The sequence below is a fragment of the Eschrichtius robustus genome, chromosome 6 (genome assembly GCF_028021215.1).
Source record: "Eschrichtius robustus isolate mEscRob2 chromosome 6, mEscRob2.pri, whole genome shotgun sequence".
Lineage (NCBI taxonomy): Eukaryota > Metazoa > Chordata > Mammalia > Artiodactyla > Eschrichtiidae > Eschrichtius > Eschrichtius robustus.
Window position 1 is genome coordinate 100,577,505 of NC_090829.1, and position 22,626 is coordinate 100,600,130.

General features: G+C 42.2%; 2 pseudogenes; one reads left to right on the top strand and one right to left on the bottom strand.

Annotated features, from left to right (window-relative positions):
• Positions 1-1,298: 1,298 nt before the first annotated feature.
• On the top strand, positions 1,299-3,167 carry LOC137765939 (EF-hand calcium-binding domain-containing protein 4A-like; annotated as a pseudogene).
• Positions 3,168-20,709: 17,542 nt separating this feature from the next.
• On the bottom strand, positions 20,710-21,781 carry LOC137765940 (olfactory receptor 5H2-like; annotated as a pseudogene).
• Between the last annotated feature and the right edge of the window lie 845 nt (positions 21,782-22,626).

A 22,626-nucleotide genomic window follows, 5' to 3' on the forward strand; every position in this document is an offset into this window, starting at 1 on the left:
TGATTGTCCTGTGGCTATTGTCTGCCCACTGGTGTGTGAGGCTGGTCGCGAGTCTAGAGCATGCACACTGGAAGTTGGGGCCAGGAATTCTGGGGCTGGTGCCTACCCACATGTGGGTAGAGCTGGGTCCTGGGGTCTCTGGCTGCATGGCTCTGGGGGTCCCTGGTCTAATTCTTGCACACTGGTGTATGGGGCCAAGTCCGAGTGCCTGGGGGCTCAGGCAGCCCTTCCCCCTGCTCCCCGGCCCGGCCACAGTGCAGCTTCCAGCTGGGATGGCCCCCTGGTCCGGTGGAGCCTGCAAGTTGCTGGTGGGGCGGAGCGCCCGCCCGGGGAAGGCGACGGTGTGAGGGGGAGGTGTCTCCGCCCCTGTGTCCCTTCCTCTCGCCCTTCCTCAGACCTTCCCTCTTTGGAGATCGCCTCCCCCATCCCCCAGGAATATGGGTGGGGAGAGAGAATCACAGTCCTGGACTGAGGGGCGAGGACCCCAGGGTCCTACGTGTGTGGGGGGGGTGTTGCCACGCTGGGGGTTAGCTTTGGGAAGTCTGGGGTCTGGGTGTTGTGGGGACGACAGGTGGTCTGATTAGGGGGTGGGGCACCCCTGGGGGGGAGGGAGGCCAGTCTGGTGGAGGGCATAGTGCCAGCAGGAGGGGCTGTTAAGCTAGACTCTGGGGTTGTTCCTGACAAGGGCCACAGAAGGCATCGTGTCCCAGGGTGAACCCTGCACCTGCACCACTTGGGGCTTGGTGCTGGTGGGAGGGGCTGCAGTCAGGGAGGGAGGAGCTCACCCGCCTGCCAGCTGGCTGGAGGCAGGGCCCAGGGGCCCAGACTCAGAGGCTAAGGACTTAGCCAGGATTGGCTGATACTCCCACTGGCCCAGCCTGGTCAGCCCCGTCCCCAGGCCCTGACTCCAGGACCTGTTCAGCTTCTCTGTGGCTGACCGTTCTCTCACCCAAGCCTCTGCCCCCTCCCCCCAGCACATCCTCTCCTGCACCAGCTGGCTCCCTGGGTGGCCCTGAGCCTGCATGGCTCCACCCATGCCACCTCTCGCCAGCTCCACCACCTGCAATTGGGCCACACCCCCCCCAGCTGCCCCTCCTCTCTGGGCCTCCGCCAGGCCCTCTCCCACCTTCTCATGGGGGCAGGGAGACTCTTCTGCTCCTCACCGCTCCAGCTTAGCCCTCAGCTACCCTTGCCCCTCACCCTCTCTGCCTTCCCTTCTCCTCCCCCCTCATTTCTCAGCTCTGCTCAGGCCCTGACTTCCCTTTGGCTTCACAGCACCCAAGGCTGAGACCCCCGCCATGGCCAGCCCCGGGAAGCCTGGGGCTGGGGAGGCCCAAGAGGAGGAGGGGTGGGACGAGGGCCACGCCCCAGGGCCACCGGCAGCGATGCTGGAGCAGGCCCAGGAGCTGTTTCTGCTGTGCGACAAGGAGGCCAAGGGCTTCATCACCCGGCATGACCTGCAGCTGAGCCCCCAGCCCCAAGAGGCCGCCCGCCCCAGGGCTGACCTTGGCTACACAGCCTTGCCATCCTTGCCCGGCCAAGGCCTGCAGAGCGACCTGCCCCTCACGCCCGAACAGCTGGAGGCTGTGTTCAAAAGTCTGGACCAGGCGCACATCGGCTTCCTCACGGCTTGGGAGTTCTGCCTTGGCCTGGGTGAGCCCGGCCCCTGAGCCCCACCCCCTACCCCGCTGCTCAGACACTCTCCGCTGGCACATGTGGGACTCTCTGGGGCCCACAGCCCACGTGGGTGGCAGCCCGTGCTTCTCCCTGGCCTCCCTCCGGAGCACAGGCCGGTGTCTGTACACCCAGGCACCACGGGAAGCCCCCCAGATGCTGTGGCATATGTGGAGATGACCTGCTCCCTGAGCCAAACCCAGGTGGGGCTGGGAGCCAGGCATGCCTCATTTTGGCCTGAGCCCAGCTGTCACCTCCCATTCCTAGGACAAGAATCGGACCAGAATAAGGAAGAAAAACAGGAAACTGGGCCCAGAGAAAGGGCAGGATATGTGTGTGGAGGGGGTGGGGGGAAGGGGGGGGGGGCTGCGGTGGTAACCCACAGCCCAGTAATCTCTCCCTCCCATGCCCGCAGAGAAGTTGGTGGGTGTGGAGTCCGTCTCGGGTACCCTGCCCTCCCCGGCCCCAGAGGAAACCTTCGAGGCGGGCTGGTCGAATGTGCAAGGCACCGGGGGCTCCCTGGAGGAGGAGGACGAGGAGGAGTAGAGATTCTGCTCTGCGCTGGAGCATCTGGGGGCGGCCCGGGTCCTGGGCGAGTGAGTCGGTGCTGGCCCGGCTCCCAGCGTCCCCATCTGCTCTCTGTCCGCCTGCATGCTGCCTGTCCGTGTCGCCTGCATGTTTGTTCCCAGGCAGGGTCCCTAGGCCGGGTCTGGCCCAGTCCTTCCTTCTCAGCTGCAACTACTGCGTGCCGGGCAGGATTTCCCACAGAATTTGCATTTCAGGAGGCAGCAGTCAGGGCTGCCCCCATCACAGGCACAGCCGTGTGTACACAAGGACACAACCCCATGTACACACACCTGCTGGCCACACAAGCCCAGCACAGGCACAGACCCCCGCAGGGGTGAAAGGCCCCAGGAGAGGCATGCCCTGCTTGTGCAAGACTACAGGGCCCTCTGGGGGCTTCTTACCCTGCAGGGTGGGGTGGGGAGTCCCCGCTTCAGCTTCAGCCTCTGCCCTCCCCCGCCCCGCCCCTGCAGGCAGCGGGCAACTCAGACGCTCTGGACCCGGCTGCAGCGTGAGCGACCCGAACTGCTGGGCTCCTTCGAGGACGTTCTGATGCGAGCGTCGGCCTGCCTGGAGGAAGCGGCCCGAGAGCGGGAGGGCCTGGAGCAGGCGCTGCGGCGGTGAGGGCTGGGGCGCTGGGGGCGGCCTGAGGGCCAGGTGGAGGGGCTCCGCGAGGTGGTAGAGGCGGGGCCGGGGGCTGTAGTGCTGGCAGGTTCTAAGCAGCTGCCTCACCCCGGGTTTCCCGAAGGCGGGAGAGCGAGCAAGAGAGGGAGGTGCGGTGTCTGTACCAGGAGTGGGAGCAGCAGCTTCGCGAGCGCCAGCGCCTGCGGAGTCAGGTGGGCCCGCAGCGCCGCCCCGCGCCCGGCCCAAGCGCGGACGCGCGGGGGTCCCCGGCCCCGCCGTCTGCGAAGCGGACCCACCCACGCTAGAGATTTCAGAGGTAGGAAAAGGTGTGGAGTTAATGGAAAGTTTATGAAAAACTCTAACAGGAGACTCATGTACCCTTAAGGTTTTGGATCAAGGATTTGCTCTCTTAGCAGAGAATTATAAACCATTCAGAAACAAAACAAAACGAACAAAAAAACCCCGAAAACCAAAAACTCCCTGGTGGACTATGAAACATGCTAGAGAAAGTGCTCCTGCCTTTGGGACATTAAGTGACCAAAAGCAGAATTGCCTTCATGAGCTGGAATTTGTCACACTAACAAGTATAAGGTTGAGCAGAACCAGGAGCAATTCATTAGAAGCTGAAGGTGGCAAAGTCAAGGATCTGGCCTAAGCAGGGCAGAGAATCCCATAAGGCTCACCGGCAGGTGACCCAGACCTTCTTGTCATCTACCACCATTGCGCTGACGTCTTTCCCTCAGCTCACACATCTGGCCTCAGAAAGCCAAGTAGGTTCTTGGATGGCCATCTTGGTGTGTTGATGTCATAATGTACAGCGGTTGAACTACAGCTCCACCCAAGGTGACCGTGAAAGGCATCACTCAGGGGAAATTCTCCCTGAGAGCAGTGGAATGATCATCTATTTCCATTGTATAGAAAGAGAAGTGGTCCACGCTAAGAATATATAGACTCAGGGTAGAGGTGGAAAGTTTGGATATTGGTCAGTGTCCTGTGGGGAGAAACATGAGAAGGCCAGGGACCAGGAAATCTGAGGAAGAGGCATATGCATGGAGTTACTAGAGTGGATACAGTGTTTGGTGATCCTCATATTCCATATAAATGTCCACCAGAGAGCATCTACCATGGAAGAGCTGTTAAACAACCAAACAGACAGAATTACTCAGCCAGTTGAGGTCATCCTGCTTTGTTCATCTGCCATGCCAGTGCTGGCACAATGGGCACATGAAAAAAGTGCTGTGTTGGCTGGGATGGAGGAATGCATATGCATAGGCTCCAACATTTCCATGCTGATCTAGGTACGGTTCCTTCCAAATGCCTAACTTACCAGAAACCATTGTGGCCCCCAATATAGCAACACCCCTCAAGAAGATCAGCCAGCCGCTGGTGTCATGTTTGCTGCTATGAACCTCTTATACTCTGAAAGTGGCAGAAATGCATCTTGCCTAATATCAGCATAATTCAGGTATGTGTTATCTTTCCTATCTGCAAGGCCTCAGGTAGCACCAGTATCTGAGGCTGATAGAGTGGTGTATAACATGGCATTGGGCCAGAACTCCACTTTTCAGTAAAAGAAGTGTCATATTGGGCAGTGACTGGTACACTGGCTCTATCCTATTTCACATCAATGGGAAACTACTAGCTTAATAAACAGATGAAACGGCCTGTTGAAAGTATAATTGAGGTGTCAGTACTATGACCTCCAGAGTGTATCTTCCACCAGAAATCAGTGACCATTATATGGGGCTGTGTCCTCAATAGGCTCAATACCTGAATCCAGGACTTCCCTAAATGACCCACTTGGGGAATCTGTACTCTATGTCCCCACATACCTGCACTCTATGGGTTTAGAAGTCCTGGTTCTCAGAGGGGAAATGCTCTTACCAGGGAATGCAGCAAGAATTCTATTATACATAAAGCCTCAGCAGCTACCCAGTCACTTTGGATTCCTTGTCCAAGAGACCACCAGGAAAGAAAAGGAGTCCATGAGAATTGAAGGGGGTAATTGACCCTGTTTTCAGGAAGAGACAGGGTTGCTATTGTGCAATGGGAGCAGGAAAAATTATGTTTGGCATTCAGGTGATCCATAGGTATCGGCTGGTATTCCCTTGCTCAAGTTTGATAGTAAATAGACAAATGCAGCAATGAGGACTGAAAAGGGCATGGTGATGTAAGGTTCATATTCCCCAGGGATATGACTTCTGGATTATCCTCCCGTATTATCACCTAGAGCAGCAGAGGTATGAGGCAAATGTGAAGGGAACCAAGAGGAGGAAGACGGATATTAGTGTGGCTTTGAGACTAGCTGTATCCGTTGGAAGTGCAGGTGTCCCATTAACCTTCATTTTTAAAAATTCTCCAGGAAAAGAGAAAAATCCAAATTCTGGCGGGGCTTTCCTCAGAACTTATTATAAAAATAAGTAGTTCTGAGCAGTATAAGAGGTAGCCAGTAACAGATCTACTGTTCACAGCCCAGATCCCACCTATTTCCCTAGCAGTAAGAGTGCTAGTAGCTGACAGCTCTCAACTAAGTCCCTCTCTAGGAAATACCCTTATCTGAAGATAAGTGTCTTATGAAGGTCATATTACTTCCTTGGGGGCAGCCTGTATCCAATGACTATTCATGTAAGGTATAAATTCCAGGCCCCCGACTTAGGGCTTGGGAACTTTGAAGGGACATCACAAACCCCACTTCTCCACAGGATTGGCTAAGGTCTTTTTTTTTTTGTAACTACATTCAAATTATCTTTCTGTCTGATCTTACTTTCTTCATTCAGTTAATAAGCATTGTGCCTGAGGGCATTCCCCAACAGACTTCTTTCACGCACATCTCCATCTCAGAGTCTGTTTCTTTACCTTTAAATAAGCATTTGAAGATCATGGAAAAACACCTTTTATCAAAAATTCCAAAGCCAAATCAGAGATGGAGAAAACAAAATACATAAGATGAAAACTGACTAAAGGTGGAAATGATTTGGAGAAAATGACATAATCATTTTGGAAATTAAGATTAAATTACAAGATCCTCAAAGGTAAGAGATACTGTTATCTTTAAAAGGGTAATTGAAGAGAGGAAAGGAAATGACTAAGAGAATGAATGTGTAAAAAGAATCAGAGGATGATGGTATGGAAAATAAGCAAGGGTTATACACAAACACAAAACTGGAATCCTTGAAAAAGAAAAAAAAAATAATGGAACAGAAATAGTATTTAAAATAATTCAAGAAAAATTTGCAGAAAAACAGAAGACTTTAACATACAATTTGAAACATTCTTGTGATAATTGTCCCAGAAAAGTGAACTTCAAGATATATCTTAGTAAAAGTATTAGATTTCAAGTTGAAGAAAACTATTGATACCTCCATGTAGAAAGACAGCCTCACTTACAAAGAAAGGAAATCATATAGGCATCTCAACAGCACGTATAAAGCAAGATAACAGTGGATCGATATCTTCTGAGTGGGGGATGGGATTATACAGGAGGAACTTCAAGATGGCGGAAGAGTAAGACGCGGAGATCACCTTCCTCCCCACAAATACATCAGAAATACATCTACACGTGGAACAACTCCTACAGAACACCTACTGAACGCTGGCAGAAGACCTCAGACCTCCCAAAAGGCAAGAAACTCCCCACGTACCTGGGTAGGGCAAAAGAAAAAACAGAGACAAAGAATAGGGACGGGACCTGCACCAGTGGGAGGGAGCTGTGAAGGAGGAAAGGTTTCCACACACCAGGAAGCCCCTTCGGGGGCAGAGACTGCGGGTGGCGGAGGGGGGAAGCTTCGGAGCCACGGAGGAGAGCGCAGCAACAGGGGTGCGGAGGGCAAAGCGGAGAGATTCCCGCACAGAGGAGCGGCGCCGACCAGCACTCACCAGCCTGAGAGGCTTCTCTGCTCACCCGCCGGGGCGGGCGGGGCTGGGAGCTGAGGCTCGGGCTTCGGTCGGATTGCAGGGAGAGGACTGGGGTTGGCGGCGTGAACACAGCCTGAAGGGGGCTAGTGCGCTAGCCGGGAGGGAGTCCGGGAAAAAGTCTGGACCTGCCGAAGAGGCAAGAGACTTTTTCTTGCCTCTTTGCTTCCTGGTGCGCGAGGAGAGGGGATTAAACGCGCCGCTTAAAGGAGCTCCAGAGATGGGCGCGAGCCGCGGCTATCAGCGCGCACCCCAGAGACGGGCATGAAACGCTAAGGCTGCTGCTGCCACCACCAAGAAGCCTGTGTGCAAGCACAGGTCACTCTCCACACCGCCCCTCCCGGGAGCCGGTGCAGCCCGCCACTGCCAGGGTCCCGTGATCCAGGGACAACTTCCCCGGGAGAACACACGGCGCCTCAGGCTGGTGCAACGTCACGCTGGCCTCTGCCGCCGCAGGCTCGCCCCGCATCCGTACTCCTCCCTCCCCCCGGCCTGAGTGAGCCAGAGCCCCAGAATCAGCTGCTCCTTTAACCCCGTCCTGTCTGAGGGAAGAACAGACGCTCTCAGGCGACCTACACGCAGAGGCGGGTCCAAATCCAAAGCTGAACCCCGGGAGCTGTGCCAACAAAGAAGAGAAAGGGAAATCTCTCCCAGCAGGTTCAGGAGCAGCGGATTAAATCTCCACAATCAACTTGATGTACCCTGTATCTGTGGAATACCTGAATAGACAACGAATCATCCCAAATTGAGGAGGTGGACTTTGGGAGCAATGATATATATTTTTTTTCCCCTTTTTCTCTTTTTGTGAGTGTGTATGTGTATGCTTCTGTGTGTGATTTTGTCTGTATAGCTTTGCTTTTACCATTTGTCCTAGGGTTCTGTCTGTCCATTTTTTTTTTTTTTATTACTTAAAAAAAATTTTTTTCCCTAATTTCTTTTTTTTTTATCTAACATTCCTTTTTTTTTTTTTTTGGATGACCACAACAAAAGCAACAATGGTTGCAATTACCAAACACAAAACACACTCATACTATGTCATAATATTGACATTCAGTCCAGTAATCCTCCACTGTAACAGCTCCTTTACTTTGCAGTGAAAATTGATTTGTATATTCTTTGCCTCTGAGTCCTTGTGGGATTTTTTTTTTTATTCAAACAGAAAGCCACAAAAATTATAATCATCCTCATCAGTTCACTCAGTCCCATTTAATTAATTTTTTTCATCTTGATCTTTTGTTAGCACTTTTATGAATTCATCAGTTTTCCATTAGAGTTCTGAAAATGCTTATTCATTCAGTTCAGCAGTATAGTCAGTTACCAGAAACCTGTACGTGTCAGAGTCTTTTCCATGAAATTCTTGAAGATGAAACCCTTTTATAGGAACTTTTTGCAAAAGCATCAGAGTACACCCAGAACTGTCTGTAAATGACAAAACACTTAAAAATGACCACAGTTAAAGATTTGATGAAAGTTCATAATAATGCAATTGACAAGGAAATTTAGTTATTTCTGAGATATACATTTTAAAGTAATAACTAGAATTATGACATAACATTATACCAGAACATATAAGATTTTTAGAAATTTCATGTAATGTCTGAAACATTTATATTAACATATTTCCATACAAATAACCCAAAGAAAGTTTAGTATTAGTTGTTTATTTGCTGTTTGTTGGGTTTTTTATACTGCAGGTTCTTATTAGTCATCAATTTTATACACATCAGTGTATACATTTCAATCCCAATCGCCCAATTCAGCACATAATAACTTTATTTTTTTTTACTTTATTTTATTTTATTTTATCTTCTCTTCTATTTTCTTTCTTTTTTGTCTCCCTTTTATTTTGAGCTGTGTGGAGGACAGGCTCTTGGTGCTCCAGCCAGGCATCAGGGCTGTGCCACTGAGGTGGGAGAGCCAAGTTCAGGACACTGGTCCACAAGAGACCTCCCAGCTCCACGTAATATCAAACGGCAAAAATCTCCCAGAGATCTCCATCTCAACGCCAAGACCCAGCTCCACTCAATGACCAACAAGCTACAGTGCAGGACACCCTATGCCAAACAACTAGCAAGACAGGAACACAACCCCATCCATTAGCAGAGAGGCTGCCTAAAATCATAATAAGGCCACAGACACCCCAAAACACACCACCAGACGTGGACCTGCCCACCAGAAAGACAAGATCCAGCCTCATCCACCAGAACACAGGCACTAGTCCCCTCCACCAGGAAGCCTACACAACCTGCTGAACCAACCTTAGCCACTGGGGAGAGACACCGAAAACAATGGAAACTACGAACCTGCAGCCTGCAAAAAGGAGACCCCAAACACAGTAAGTTAAGCAAAATGAGAAGACAGAGAAACACACAGCAGATGAAGGAGGAGGTAAAAACCCACCAGTCCTAACAAATGAAGAGGAAATAGGCAGTCTACCTGAAAAAGAATTCAGAATAATGATAGAAAAGATGATCCAAAGTCTTAGAAATAGAATGGAGAAAATACAAGAAACGTTTAACAAGGACCTAGAAGAACTAAAGAGCGAACAAACAGAGATGAACAACACAATAAATGAAATTTAAAATTCTCTAGGAGGGATCAATAGCAGAATAACTGAGGCAGAAGAACGGATAAGTGACCTGGAAGATAAAAGAGTGGAAATAACTACTGCAGAGCAGAATAAAGAAAAAAAATGAAAAGAATTGAGGACAGTCTCAGAGACCTCTGGGACAACATTAAACGCACCAACATTCGAATTATAGGGGTCCCAGAAGAAGAAGAGAAAAAGAAAGGGACTGAGAAAATATTTGAAGAGATTAGAGTTGAAAACTTCCCTAATATGGGAAAGGAAATAGTTAATCAAGTCCAGGAAATGCAGAGAGTCCCATACAGGATAAATCCAAGGAGAAACAGACAAGGACACATATTAATCAAACTATCAAAAATTAAATACAAAGAACAAATATTAAAATCAGCAAGGGAGAAACAACAAGTAACACATAAGGGAATCCCCATAAGGTTAACAGCTGATCTTTCAACAGAAACTCTGCAAGCCAGAAGGGAGTGGCAGGACATATTTAAAGTGATGAAGGAGAAAAACCTACAACCAAAATTACTCTACCCAGCAAAGATCTCATTCAGATTTGACGGAGAAAGTAAAAGCTTTACAGACAGGCAAAAGCTAAGAGAATTCAGCACCACCAAACCAGCTTTACAACAAATGCTAAAGGAACTTTTCTAGGCAGGAAACACAAGAGAAGGAAAAGACCTACAATAATAAACCCAAAACAATTAAGAAAATGGTAATAGGAACATACATATCAATAATTACCTTAAATGTAAATGGATTAAATGCTCCAACCAAAAGACACAGACTGGCTGAATGGATACAAAAACAAGACCCGTATACATGCTGTCTACAAGAGACCCATTTCAGACCTAGGGACACATACAGACTGAAAGTGAGGGGATGGAAAAAGATATTCCATGCAAATGGAAATCAAAAGAAAGCTGGAGTAGCAATTCTCATGTCAGACAACACAGACTTTAAAACAAAGACTATTACAAGAGACAAAGAAGGACACTACATAATGATCAAGGGATCAATCCAAGAAGAAGATATAACAATTGTAAATATTTATGCACCCAACATAGGAGCACCTCAATACATAAGGCAAATACTAACAGCCATAAAAGGGGAAATCAACAGTAACACAATCATAGTAGGGGACTTTAACACCCCACTTTCACCAATGGACATTTCATCCAAAATGAAAATAAATAAGGAAACACAAGCTTTAAATGATACATTAAACAAGATGGACTTAATTGATATTTATAGGACATTTCATCCAAAAACAACAGAATACACATTCTTCTCAAGTGCTCATGGAACATTCTCCAGGATAGATCATACCTTGGGTCACAAATCAAGCCTTGGTAAATTTAAGAAAATTGAAACCGTATCAAGTATCTTTTCTGACCACAATGCTATGAGACTAGATATCAATTACAGGAAAAAATGTGTAAGAAATACAAACACATGGAGGCTAAACAACACACTACTTAATAACCAAGAGATGACTGAAGAAATCAAAGAGGAAATCAAAAAATACCTAGAAACAAGTGACAATGAAAACACAATGACCGAAAACCTATGGGATGCAGCAAAAGCAGTTCTAAGAGGGAAGTTTATAGCTATACAAGCCTACCTTAAGAAATAAGAAACATCTCGGGCTTCCCTGGTGGCGCAGTGGTTGAGAATCTGCCTGCCAATGCAGAGGATACGGGTTCGAGCCCTGGTCTGGGAAGATCCCACATGCCGCGGAGCAGCTGGGCCCGTGAGCCACAATTACTGAGCCTGCGTGTCTGGAGCCTGTGCTCCACAACAAGAGAGGCCACGCTAATGAGAGGCCCGTGCACCACGATGAAGAATGGCCCCCACTTGCCGCAACTAGAGAAAGCCCTCACACAGAAACGAAGACCCAACACAGCCATAAAAATAAATAAACCCAAAGTTTAAAAAAAAAAATTTAAAAAAAAAGAAAGAAACATCTCAAGTAAACAACCTAACCTTACACCTAAAGCAATTATAGAAAGAAGAACAAAAAACCCCAAAAGTAAGCAGAAGGAAAGAAATAAAGATCAGATCAGAAATAAATGAAAAAGAAATGAAGGAAAGGATAGCAAAGATCAATAAAACTAAAAGGTGGTTCTTTGAGAAGATAAACAAAATTGATAAACCATTAGCCAGACTTATCAAGAAAAAAAGAGAGAAGACTCAAATCAATAGAATTAGAAATGAAAAAGGAGAAGTAACAACTGACACTGCAGAAATACAAAGGATCATGAGAGATTACTACAAGCAACTATATGCGAATAAAATGGACAACCTGGAAGAAATGGACACATTCTTAGAAATGCACAACATTCTGAGACTGAACCAGGAAGAAATAGAAAATATGAACAGACCAATCACAAGCACTGAAATTGAAACTGTGATTAAAAATCTTCCAACAAACAAAAGCCCAGGACCAGATGGCTTCACAGGCAAATTCTATCAAACATTTAGAGAAGAGCTAACACCTATCCTTCTCAAACTCTTCCAAAATATAGCAGAGGGTGGAACACTCCCAAACTCATTCTGCAAGGCCACCATTGCTCTGATACCAAAACCAGACAAAGATGTCACAAAGAAAGAAAACTACAGGCCAATATCACTGATGAACATAGATGCAAAAATCCTCAACAAAATACTAACAAACAGAATCCAACAGCACATTAAAGGATAATACACCATGATCAAGTGGGGTTTATCCCAGGAATGCAAGGATTCTTCGATATATGCAAATCAATCAACGTGATACACCATATTAACAAATTGAAAGAGAGAAACCATATGATCATCTCAATAGATGCAGAGAAAGCTTTCGACAAAATTCAACACCCATTTATGATAAAAACCCTGCAGAAAGTAGGCATAGAGGGAACTTTCCTCAACATAATAAAGGCCATATATGACCAACCTACAGAAAACATCATCCTCAATGGTGAAAAATTGAAACCATTTCCACTAAGATCAAGAACAATACAAGGATGTCTACTCTCACCATTATTATTCAACATAGTTTTGGAAGTCCTAGCCACGGTAATCAGAGAAGAAAAATTAATAAAAAGAATACAAATTGGAAAAGAAGAAGTAAAACTGTCACTGTTTGCAGATGACATGATACTATACATAGAGAATCCTAAAGATTCCACCAGAAAACTACTAGAGCTAATCAATGAATTTGGTAAAGTAGCAGGATACAAAATTAATGCACAGAAATCTCTTGCATTCCTATACACTAATGATGAAGAATCTGAAAGTGAAATTAAGAAAACACTCCCATTTACCATTGCAACAAAAAGAATAAAATATCTAGGAATAAACCTACCTAAGGAGACAAAAGACCTGTATGCAGAAAATTATGACACTGATGAAAGAAATTAAAGATGATACAAATAGATGGAGAGATTTACCACGTTCTTGGATTGGAAGAATCAACATTGTGAAAATGACCATACTACCCAAAGCAATCTACAGATTCAATGCAATCCCTATCAACCTACCACTGGCATTTTTCACAGAACTAGAACAAAAAATTTCACAATTTGTATGGAAACACAAAAGACCCCGAATAGCCAAAGCAATCTTGAGAAAGAAAAACGGAGCTGGTGGAATCAGGCTCCCTGACTGCAGACTATACTACAAAGCTACAGTAATCAAGACAGTATGGTACTGGCACAAAAACAGAAATATAGGTCAATGGAACAGGATAGAAAGCCCAGAGATAAACCCACGCACATATGGTCACCTTATCTTTGATAAAGGAGGCAAACATATACAGTGGAGAAAAGGCAGCCTCTTCAATAAGTGGTGCTGGGAAAACTGGACAGCTACATGTAAAAGAATGAAATTAGAACACTCCCTAACACCATACACAAAAATAAACTCAAAATGGATTAAAGATCTAAATGTAAGGCCAGACACCATCAAACTCTTAGAGGAAAACATAGGCAGAACACTCTATGACATAAATCACAGCAAGATCCTTTTTGACCCACCTCCTAGAGAAATGGAAATAAAAACGAAAATAAACAAATGGGACCTAATGAAACTTAAAAGCCTTTGCACAGCAAAGGAAACCATAAAGAAGACGAAAAGACAACCCTCAGAATAGGAGAAAATATTTGCAAATGAAGCAACTGACAAAGGATTAATCTCCAAAACATACAAGCAACATACATACATGCAGCTCAATATCAAAAAAACAAAACATACATGCAGCTCAATATCAAAAAAAACAAAACATACATGCAGCTCAATATCAAAAAAACAAACAACCCAATCAAAAAATGGGCAGGAGACCTAAATAGACATTTCTCCAAAGAAAATATACAGATTTCCAACAAACACATGAAAGAATGCTCAACATCATTAATCATTAGAGAAATGCAAATCAAAATTACAATGAGATATCATCTCACACCGGTCAGAATGGCCATCATCAAAAAATCTACAAGCAATAAGTGCTGGAGAGAGTGTGGAGAAAAGGGAACCCTCTTGCACTGTTGATGGGAATGTAAATTGATACAGCCACTATGGTGAACAGTATGGAGGTTCCTTAAAAAACTAAAAATAGAACTACCATATGACCCAGCCATCCCACTACTGGGCATACACCCTGAGAAAACCATAATTCAAAAAGAGTCATGTACCAAACTGTTCATTGCAGCTCTATTAACAATAGCCAGGACATGGAAGCAACCTAAGTGTCCATCAACAGATGAATGGATAAAGAAGATGTGGCACATATATACAATGGAATATTACTCAACCATAAAAAGGAACGAAACTGAGTTATTTGTAGTGAGGTGGATGGACCTAGAGACTGTCATACAGAGTGAAGTAAGTCAGAAAGAGAAAAACAAATACCGTATGCTAACACATATATGTGGAATCTAAAAAAAAAGAAAGATAATGGTCAGAAGAACCTAGGGGCAAGACGGGAATAAAGATGCAGACCTACTAGAGAATGGACGTGAGGATATGGGGAGGGGGAAGGGTAAGCTGGGACAAAGTGAGAGAGTGGCATGGACATATATACACTACCAAACATAAAATAGATAGCTAGTGGGAAACAGCCGCATAGCACAGGGAGATCAGCTCTGTGCTTTGTGACCACCTAGAGGGATGGGATAGGGAGGGTGGGAGGGAGGGAGATGTAAGAGGGTGGGAGATGCAAGAGGGAAGAGATATGGAGACATATGTATATTTATAACTGATTCACTTTGTTATATAGCAGAAACTGACACACCATTGTAAAGCAATTATACTCTAATAAAGATGTTAAAAAAATAGATAACAGTGGATCACTATTTTCAATAAATTCAAGGAAAAGAGGATTTTATATCTATTTAAGCTATATTTTCCAATTAATATGTGTAGAAAAAATCAGGGAAATAGAAAATTGCTATGAAAGTACAATGTAATAATTGCTATAGGCAAGATCCACTAATGCAAAACTTAAAGGAGAAACAAGATATTTTATAGTCTGAAAATACCTCTACCAAATATTTATTAATTCCTGAGGTGGTGTTAACATATTTTCATAGATTTTTTGATTCTCCTCCTTCCAGGCGATAGAGCATAGTATCTCTTGTTCCTGATCTTAGTGGAAATGCTTTTAGCTTTTCACCATTGAATATGATGTAAGCTGTGGGCTTAGCATTTATGGCTTTTATTATGTTGAGTTATGTAACCGCTATACCCACTTTCTGGAGAGTTTTTTTTATAAATTGATGTTGAATTTTTTCAGAAGGTTTTTCTGAATGTATTGAGATGATCATATGATTTTTATTCTTCAATTTTTTTGCTGTGGTGTATCACATTGATTGACTTGCAGATATTGAACCATCCTTGCATACTTGGGATAAATCCCACTTGATCATGGTGTATGATTCTTTTAATGTATTGTTGAATTTGGTTTGCTAATATTTCTTTGAAGATTTTTCTGCCTGTATGTTCATCATTGATATTGACCTGTAATTTTCTTTTTTGTGATATATTTTTCTGGTTTTGATATCAGGGTAATCCTGGCAATGTAAAATGAGTTTGGAAGCTTTCCTTCCTCTGTAATTTTTTAGAATAATTTGAGAAGAATGGGTGTTAACTCTTCTCTAAATGTTTGGTCTAATTCACCTGTGAAGCTATCTGGTCCTGGACTTTGTTGGGAGTTTCTTTTTCTTTTTTTAACTGATTCAATTTCTGTACTGGTAATTGGTCTGTTCATATTTTCTGTTTCTTCCTGGCTCTGTCTTGGGAGATTGTACATTTCTAGGCATTTATCCTTTTCTTCTAGGTTTTCCATTTTATTGGCATATAGTTGTTCATAATAATCTCTTATGATCTTTTGTAATTCTGTGGTGTTGATTGTCACTTCTTCTTTTTCATTTCTGGTTCATTGATTCAGGCCCTCTCTCTTTTTCTCTTGATGAGTCTAGCTAAAGGTTTAACAGTTTTGTTTATCTTTTCAAAGAACCAGTTTTTAGTTTCATTGATCTTTTCTATTTTTTTTCTTTTAGTCTCTATTTCATTTATTTCTGCTCTGATCTGTATGATTTCATTCCTTCTAGTAACTTTGGTTTTTGTTTGTTCCTTTTTTCTAGTTCCTTTAGGTGTAAGGATGGGTTGTTTATCTGGGATTTTTCTTACTTCCTGAGGTAAGCTTGTTTCACCATAAACTTTCCTCTAATAACTGCTTTTGCTGCATCCCATAGATTTTGGATCACTGTGTTTTCATTTTCATTTTCTCCTGTTTTTTAAAATTTCTTCTTTGATTTCATCATTGATCCATTGATTGTTTAGTAACATGTTGTTTAGCTTCCGCATGTTTGCGTTTTCTGGAGGGATTTTTTTCTCATTATTGATTTCTAGTCTCATAGCATTGTGGTCAGAATGCTTGATATGATTTCAACTTTCTTAAATTTCCTGAGGCTTGTTTTGTGCCCTACCATGTATGATGTATCCTGGAGAATGTTCTAAGTGTACTTGAAACAATGTGTTTTCTTCTGTTATGGGATGGAATGTTCTATATACATATCTATTAAGTTCATTCAGTCTAATGTGTCCTTTAAGGCCAGTGTTTCCTTACTGATTTTCTGTCTGGATGATCCGTCCATTGATGTAAGTGGAGTGTTAATGTCCCCTACTATTATTGTGTTATTACCAATATCTCCCTTTATGTTCACCAATATTTGCTTTATGTTTTGAGGTGCTCCTATTTTGGGTGCATACATATTTACAATTGTTGTATCTTCTTGGATTGATCCCTTGATCATTATGTTATGCACTTCTTTGTCTCCTATTACAGTCCTTGTTTTAAAGTCTATTTTGTCTGATATAAGTATTGCTACCCTAACTTAATTTTGATTTCCATTTGCATGGAATAACTTTTTCATCCTTTCATTTTCAGTCACTGTGTGTCTTTAGATCTGAAGGGAGTGTCTTGTAGGCAGTATAAATATGGGTGTTGTTTTTGTATCCCTTCAGCCATTTTACATCTTTGGATCAGAGCATTTGGTCCTTTAACATTTAAAGTAATTCTTGATAGTATGTACTTACTGCTGTTTTGTTAATTGTTTCAGGGTTGTTTTTGTACTTCATTTTTGTTCCTTTCTTCTTTTGTTTTCTTCCCTTATGATTTGATGACTGTTTTTAGTGTTATGTTTGGATTCCTTTCTATTTTTGTGTGTTGTATCTATTATGATTCTTGGTTTGTGGTTACCATGAGGTTTATATGTAGCAATCTATATAGGGGTATAGGTCTTGATTATACCACAACTCTGCCCCTGTTACCTACCTCTATGTGGTTCCTTCTTTATATCTTTAGTTGTAGTAGATATTTTCTGGTAGATTCTGGTCTTTCTCATCATGTTCTGTAAATAGATGTAATTTTGATGTGTCTGTGAGAAGAGGTGAGTTCAGGGTTTTTGTACTCTGCCATGTTGGCGCAGGTAACCTATTGTCTCTGTTTGAAGTTTAAATATACTTTAAGAAATTATGTGTGGTAGCCAAGTTGACAACAGGTGGACTTGTGATGGTTAATTTTTTGTGCCAAGTTGACATGGCCTAGGGATGCCCAGATATCCAGTTAACATTATTTTTGTGTGTGTCTGTGAGGGTGTTTCTAGAACAGATTAGTATTGAACTAGTGGACTAAGTAAAGTTGATTGCAGCACCCTTTGTGGGTGGGTGTCATCTCATCCATTCTGGGCTTGAATGGAACAGAAAGGCAGAGGAAGGCTGATTGATCAGGAACATGAATCTTATTTTGCCCTCCATGCTCTTGTTTCTCAGGATTTCATACATGTAGTGGAATATATACCATTGGCTCTCCAATTTCAAGCCTAAAACTACCATCAGCTTTCCTGGATCTCCACCTTGCCGATAGCAGATCATGGGTCTTCTAAGCCTCCATTATAAGGTGAGTCACATCTAATAATACAAGTCTTTAGATATAGGTGTAGATATGGTTATGGAGGTACATGTAGATGTAGATTTATATAGAGAGTGATATAGGTTGATCTCTATATCTGTCTACATGTATGTGTATGTATGTGTGTATATATATTGTGGAGATAGATATAGATATAGATATATATCTCCTATTGGTACTATCCTGGACAATCCTGACTAATACAAACACTGAATATTTAGTGAACCACATTCTTTATATTGAAAAATAAATGGAAATATGCAGTTGTTAACTGTTACCCCCAAATGAAGCTGACTTAGAAGGTACCTTCTCAAACAAGGTATCATCATATTTTTATAGCACAAGGAATAACTTGTATATGAAACTTCTTTGAGAATGATGGTCCAAAATTTGATCCAGCCTGACAACTAATTTTTTCTAGTGAAATCAATGTACCTCTCCTGGAAGTTGACCTGGTCTAATCTTGTGCCCACCTCCTGAAATATGTAATAATGACATTGTTGGAAATACTTTAATCCAAAGATCTAACTAAAGGGCTTCTCTTGATATATCCCAGGAGCTAATCTTCATGATAAAAAGAATAAGATTAATTCACTTTATGTGTATCATACTTGTGATTATCTTTAAAGAAAAAGGGTAGTGAACTGACATGCAGTAGCCATCCCAGGCAAAGTGATCTCCCTGAACTCATTACAAGATTGAAAACAAGTGATGCACTCTTACTTCATCTGAAGCATTTTTTTAAAAAATTTATTTATGGCTGCGTTGGGTCTTCATTTCTGTGCGAAGGCTTTCTCTAGTTGCGGCAAGTGGGGGCCACTCTTCATCGCGGTGCACGGGCCTCTCACTATCGCGGCCTCTCTTGTTGCGGAGCACAGGCTCCAGACGCGCAGGCCCAGTAGTTGTGGCTCACGGGCCTAGTCGTTCTGCGGCATGTGGGATCTTCCCAGACCAGGGCTCGAACCCGCGTCCCCTGCATTGGCAGGCAGATTCTCAACCACTGCGCCACCAGGGAAACCCCATCTGAAGCATTTTTGAAGTCATATTTATTTCAATTGTTTGTATATTTCATAAATACTTATTTAGGACCTCATGTGTGTAAATAGCTGTGCTAAGCACCACAAAAGATTGAAGAATAATCAGACTTGTAAGTCATAATCTGAAAAAAAACTGCTTGTAGGCCAAAAATAAGTATTACACAAGGTCATTTGTGGTCTAAAAGAACAAATAAACTACTCAGTGTTTCAAACGAAGAAGCATTCCTATTCTCTCTGAGGTAATCTGGAAATGCATCATGGAAACTGTAACATTTAAGATAGACTTTGAAGAAAGGACCATTTCAATTGTAAACGAAGACAGATGCACCTGTAGAGAGCATTCTCAGTGGACAGACCTGTATGAACAAAACCATGTACGTGAGAGGAAGGTTTGTCCAGAGGCTGTCAGTAATTCATTTTGGGTATAACGTATGGTCCATTAGGAAAATTGTGGAGGCAGAGATTTCAGAATTAAATCAAATCTGGGGGGAAAGTCCTCAAATAATGCCAGTATAAGCAAATGCAAGGTAGTATATTTAGATGTAGATGTATTTATATATCATGTTATCTATACATAGATCTGAAAATTAAACATATGTTTATTCATATATGAAGTTCTGCATACATGTACCATATATACACATAATCTGTAGCAATGGCAATCCACTAAAATTTATTGAAGAGGAATATTATTTAATCAGAGTTTTGTTTATGAAGAATAATCTTACACTAATGTTTGGGAAGTAAGAGAATATCAACACAATATAAAGGAAGTAACAAGACTATTGCAAATGACAAATATGAGTAATTTTAGGGTGAGGGCCTCAGTGGTGTCAGTAGGAATGTATACGGAATCAGTGGTGAGATTGGAAGGTCAGAGATGGACCTGAAGATGAATCACTTATTATTCATAGAGTATGGAGTGGGACAAAAGCTAATATTTAAGGACTTTGGGGGCACAAATCATGTAAACTCTTGTTCATTTTTATGTCTTTTCTAGCTACTCACTGGACTCTCCAATATCATATCATCTTAAAACTATTTGAACTTTGGTAATATGTATTTGAAGCCTCTTTTACTCAACAGTATATTCTAATAACCTTTACATATTACTTCTTTTTTTCTTATCAGTTTCTTTATTTTTAAATTGTAGGAAGGATTAATCCATTTCCTTCCTATTCTGTCATTTCTCTTTTCTTCTCTATGCCCATCCCAATTAAATCTGAAATCTCATCTCTTAGCTTTCTGAATTAGTAAAGCTTTTCAGATTACCATACAACATACAAGAAAACTGGACAGTGCCTTTCAAGGCATCATAGACAGTGAGAGGCAGCTTCCCTCTTATTATTTATAGACACACGCTGAGCTAAAAGCATCCTCTTACAATTTGTTCTGACTTTCACTTTTTTAACTCCTTTCTCATTTTTTCTTATTGCCTTCTCATTTCTGCTGATTTCTCTGTGTAATATGAGAATTAAGTCCCCATAAGAAATAAATTTCACCATGTCCCAAATAGAACGTAATGAAAGTCCTTTTGGTGGCTAGCAAAATTCCTGTAATTGGCCTGTTTCCTTAAACACAAACCTGCCTCCACTGTGGAGGTAAACATGATATGAGCTTCCAGGCTGCACAGCTGTTTTACTATCAAAAAATCATATTCAGTTTTTTTTCAGAGCAATTGTGCTATTATAGTGCATCGTGCATTTATGGAGCCACATTGAGAACATATGTGTAAAATATATTAATTTATTTTCCTCTTTAATTAATTTGACTTGAACACGTGATTAAATTTTTCTATGGTTTTTATGCTTTTAACTAATATATGCACATATTTTAATATATTTATTAGTACTCCTACCTTAAGTCGTAAAATCTCTAGGGCAATTGTAAGTGCAAAAACTTTGAACACTAATCAACACATATCTAATCTGCCCACTTATGTGACTTTTAATGAATGGAGAACAGATATTAGTGTGAGATCTAAGCATTTTCTTTGGCATTTTTTCCGGAGAACCTATGATTTTCATATTTCCCAGACTATAGATGACTGGATTTAACAAAGGAATTATGACAGTTCAAAATAGAGAGTCCACTGTATCTTGAGCATCTGCTTCTGCAGATCCAGGGAGCACATACATGGAGGATAGAGGGTCATAGTATAAAGAGATAGTTAAGAGATGGGCTCCACATGTGTAGAAGGCTTTCCTTATGCCTTGTACAGACTTCTTTTTTAATATTGTAAAGAGGGCAACTTTATAAGGGACAAGAACAGTCAGAATTATGCACAACTGTATTGATCCAGAGAAAATAAATACAATCAGAAAATTAATGGAAGGGTCAGTACAGGGAATTTTAAACAATGGTACAATGTCACAGTATGTGTTCTCTATTATGATAGAATTATAGAAGGTTAATCTGAATTTAAAAACATTATGAAGTATGGCATGAACAAGGCCACCTAAAAATGACAAAACCAACAGCTGGATGCTTAGTCTATTGGTCATAATTACTGGATAAGGTAACGGTTTGCACACGGTCACATAGCGATCATATGCCATCGTTGCCAACAAAAACCATTTTGTGGTTACACTGATTACAAAGGGAAAAAATTGTATCTTCCATTCAGTGAGAGATATCATTTTGCTCTTGGCAAAGAAATTCACCAACATCTGGCTGGGGCCAGGAGGAGGTCACTGTGGATGATATCCAGGCATCCACAAAAGCCAAATTCCCAAGGAATAAGTACATGGGGATGTGAAGATGAAGGTCATTACATAAAAAAGCAATCAGACCAAGGTTCCCCATGACAGTGATGAGATATATCACCAAGAACACCAGTAACAAGGGGATTTGCCATTTTTGTTGATGTGTAAGTCCTATGAATATAAACTCTAACAGTAATATTGCATTTTCTTTTTCCATCTCCTCACTGGGCAGTGTGTGAAACACATGGAGTAAATGAAAGGAATAGTCAGTAAGAAATTATAAAGTGAAACTATGGAGGAAGAGAGTTGAAATGAAACATGCACTTCAGAATTTCCTCTTAATTTTGTTTATTATACCTCCTTAATAGATGGGATCTGTTTTTTTTGGGGGGGGGGGGATAGAAATAAATGCAATCATTTAAATTCAAAAAATGTGAATCAATGGACAGACTTAGAAAAATGAAAGACATGCTAAGTATGTGCTAAATTTATGGACTTTATTATGTTGAGATATGTTCCCTCTATACCCACTTTGAGGAGAGTTTTTATCATGAATAAATGTTGAATCTTGGCAAATGCTTTTTCTGCACCTATTGAGATGATCATATGATTTTTATCATTCCTTTTATTAATATGGTGTATCACATTATTTGTGAATTCTGAACCATCTTTTCATCCCTGGAATAAATCCAACTTGATCATGGTATATGATCCTTTTTATATTTGTTGGATATGGTTTGCTAATATTTTGTTGAGGATTTTTGTATCTATTTTCATCAAAGATATTGGCCTATTATTTTCTTTCTTTAGTGTCTTTGTCTGGTTTTGGTATCAGGATAGTGGTGACCTCATAGGATGAATTTGGGAGTGTTCCCTCCACTTCAGTTTTTGAACTGGGTTGAGAAGTTTAGGTATTAGCTCTTCTTTATATGTTTAGTACAATTCCCCAGTGAAGCTGTCTGGTCCTGTACTTCATTATTTTTTTAAAATAGATCTTTATTGGAGTATAATTGCTTCACAATACTGTTAGTTTCTGTTGTACGCCAAAGTGAATCAGCCATATGCATACAT